Source organism: Hordeum vulgare, chromosome 4H (assembly GCF_904849725.1).
Source record: "Hordeum vulgare subsp. vulgare chromosome 4H, MorexV3_pseudomolecules_assembly, whole genome shotgun sequence".
Lineage (NCBI taxonomy): Eukaryota > Viridiplantae > Streptophyta > Magnoliopsida > Poales > Poaceae > Hordeum > Hordeum vulgare.
Window position 1 is genome coordinate 52,533,861 of NC_058521.1, and position 3,749 is coordinate 52,537,609.

Here is a 3,749-nt window from a genome sequence, read left to right on the forward strand (position 1 = left end):
CTAGGATTTTGCGAACTGAAGGAGTCGAGGAGAAGAGAGGAGGAAGATTAACGATTGATTTTGCCCCACTGCGAAGGAATAACTACCTAGTTGGGGGCCCTGCCTTCCGAGGGCCCAAGGCGGGTGCCCCGTTTGCCCGGCCTATGGGCCGGGCCTGGCATAACGAACTGAACTATCGAGCGTTCATTAAGCTCGCGAGTTACCAGCTTTGGGTCTAGCCCTACCCCATATTTTGGGGCATCCCGACAATTATATACCTGCAAATCCGATGCCCATCCCGCCTCATATTGTGTTGGAGTGGTATTTCCTACCAATCCATGCCATTTTTTACAGTATACCTGACAAAGCGGGAGGTGTAGCCGCAATAGCATCAATTTTTATATCTCTTTTGGCTTTATTTATTTTGTATAGAAATGTGTGTGCGTAGTTCAAGTTTTTGATCCATTCACCAAAAAATATTTTGGTTGCTTTTGGCGGATTACTTACTACTAGGTTGGATCGGATGACAATATGTGAAGGCTTCATTTGTTACTACTCGACAAATTCCCTTTGTCTTTTTCTTCTTGTTCTTTACCATAATTCTTTCTAACACTCACTGAATATTGCATAGGAGAAAAACGCCAACGTGAAAAAGCCCACTCCAGCAGCCGATTAGACGTTGGCCATAGCCCGTTGTTTCCATCAAATTAGCGTATACGTGTGATTACTTGCAGAAAATTAGTCGTCGCCGTTCCAGTTTCCAATCCCTTGGTCCCAGGCGCCCGCTCGCCTCTACTCTCCCCTGCCCAGCCCTATTGCTCTCGATCTGATTCAGCTATTCAGCGCGACGCGGCGCAACCTGCTGCACTCGTCAATTCTACCGGCTCGTGTAAGATAAGTTAGAAGCATTGAACCCTTTGTCTCGGGCCGCATTGATATATATTGGACAATTGCATTGGCTTACAAGGAAGAGATCAATCAAGAGAATGATCAGGATTACATGAGTCGGTTTGAGAGAGAGAGACCGAAGAGAGAAGATATAGAGAAAGATTATAGGGTTTAAAGTACTTTCCTATCTCTACAACACTATTACCAAGGACGGCAAGGAAGAGCAAGTCGCCAACTATGCACGATCCCTCTGGTAGGCACAGCAGCAACAACTCCAAGGATATCTGTGGGCTCGCTTTTCCATGAGATTCGTTCACACATTGTTATGCTACAGAAGCCGGCCGAAGTTTGGAGTGCTATCCATGCCATGTTTGCTGCCCAAAGTGAAGCACAAGCTATCAACACCAGGATCAAACTTACAAATCTGCAAAAAGGTAACCTCACCATGGTTGAATATCTTGGTAAGATTAAAAGCCTCACAAACGAGATTGCCTACACTGGAGTCGCATTGTCTGATGCAGAGATCACCGCAAAGATCCTTGCTGGTCTCGACCTTGAATACAACCCTGTCGTTTCACCGCTTGCGGTTGGGTTGAACCAGTGTCTGTTCAGGAATTGTACAGCTAGCTCCTGAGCTTCGATGCCCGCCTCACTCTCCTTCATGGTAGCAACATGGGTCAGCCTTCTGCAAACTCTGCCGACCGTGGTCGAGGCCGTGGGCACGGCAACTAGGGGCAAAACTGCGACGGAGGCCGCGGGCGTGGCGCTCATCAGGGCGAGCCTTGTTCAGCAGGAGGTGGCTATAACAGCAACACAGGAGGGGGCAGCTTTAACAACAACAATAGTCGGGCCTCCTCCTCCCATGGTCGCATTCGGTGCCAGCTCTGCAAGAAGCCAGGACATGAAGTCATGGATTGCTGGCACAGGTATGACGAAGATTACGTCCCTCAAGATCGTCATGCGGCTGCAGCTACACGTGAACAAGAACGAGATGGAGTTTGGTATGTTGACTCTGGTGCAACAGATCATGTGACAAGCGAGTTAGAGCAGCTTCAGTTTGTGAGAAGTACCTTCGCAATGGCCAGATTCACACGGCAAGTGGTGGAGGTATAGCTATCTATCACATTGGTCAAGCTTCCATTAACTCCCCTACTCTTAAACATGACCTTGTTCTCAAAGATGTGCTTCATGTACCTCAAGCTGATCAAAATCTTGCATCTAAGTCTCGCTTAGCCACCGATAATAATATCTTCTTTGAAATTCACCCTCGTTACTTTGTTATAAAGGACCGGGCAACGAGGGAACTCCTTCATCAAGGTAGATGCATTGGAGGACTCTATCCCATTAAATCTGGAGCTTTTAGTCGCAAGCATCATCGAGTCTTCCCCGTCATCAAGCCCTCCTTGGCAGGGTGGCATCAAAGATTAGGACATCCATCATCAGTCATCATCAAACAAATAGTAAACAAAGATAATCTCCCATTGTCACATAGTGTCATTAGTGAGTCTGTTTGTGAAGCTTGTCAATGTGCCAAGAGTCACCAACTTCCTTATCCAAAGTCATATAGTGTGTCTCATGCTCCTTTAGAGCTCATTTTTCTGATGTATGGGGCCATGCCAGAGATTCTTTTGGAAGAAAAAGAATTTGTTAGCTTCATTGATGATTACAGCAAATTTACTTGGATTTATATGCTTAAGTTTAAATCTGAAGTTTTTTTGTTTTCCAATAGTTTTAGATACTTGTTGAACGACACTTTAACAAGAAAATTCTCATAGTCCAAAGTGACTAGAAAGGTGAGTATGAGAAGCTCAACTCATTCTTTCGTGATATTGGCATCGAACATCATGTCTCTTGTCCTCATGCACATCAAGAAAATGGATCTGCCGAGCGCAAATACCATCAGATTGTCGAGGTTGGTTTGTCTCTTCTTGCCCATGCCTCAATGCCTCTCAAATATTGGAATGAAGTATTCATTACTGCCACATATCTTATCGATGGTCTTCCTAGAAAAGTCATTGGCAATTCTACTCCTCTAGAGCATCTATTCATAAAAAATCAACTATAATTTCCTCAAAATCTTTGGGTGCGCTTGTTATCCTAACTTGCATCCATATAATCGCCACAAACTAGAATTTTGTTCTACTCAATGTTTCTTCATTGGTTATAGTAATCTCCACAAGGGATACAAATGTCTAGAGATTGGAATTGGATGTATATATATCTCTCGTGATGTCATTTTTTATGAAAATCTTTTTCCTTTTGCCAAACTTCACCCTAACGTTGGGGCTTTTCTTCGTGCTGAAATAGCACTCCTTCCATATTATGATCACGGGGAAGAATTACATACAGCTGATCATGTGGACAAATCCACATACAATTGTGTTTTTGATATATGTGCAGAATTAGGTCATTCTTCCATGAGTGGGGATATGGACAAATCAATAGGCACTCCTACTGCTTGTCCTATGCAACCTGCAGCAGATGGGTGTTTTGAGGCTGGTTGCAGCAGCCCGGCTGGGTCTCCTCGTGCACCGCCTCAGGAGGATATCACTCCCACGCCGCATGCAACAACCAGGAGCTGGTGGCCGGCAGCTCTCATCTAATGGTGTCCACCAGCACTGGCGGGAGTACAAGATACAAAGAAAATTCGATGGAAGCATAGACAGATACAAGGCCAAGTTAGTTGCTAAAGGTTTTAAGCAAAGGTTTGGGATTGATTATGAAGATACTTTCAGTCCTGTTATTAAAATCAGCCACTATTCGACTTGTATTGTCGATTGCTATTTCTAGAGGTTGGACTCTAAGACAGCTAGATGTTCAGAACACGTTTCTTCATGGTGTTCATGAGGAAGAAGTGTTCATGCGGCAACCATCAGGATATG

General features: G+C 44.7%; 1 non-coding gene across 1 annotated transcript; it reads left to right on the forward strand.

The window, feature by feature from the left end:
- Positions 1-1,371: 1,371 nt before the first annotated feature.
- On the forward strand, positions 1,372-1,510 carry LOC123451571. Its single transcript, XR_006632411.1, has one exon. It is a non-coding gene; the product is annotated as a small nucleolar RNA Z247 (small nucleolar RNA).
- Positions 1,511-3,749: the final 2,239 nt, after the last annotated feature.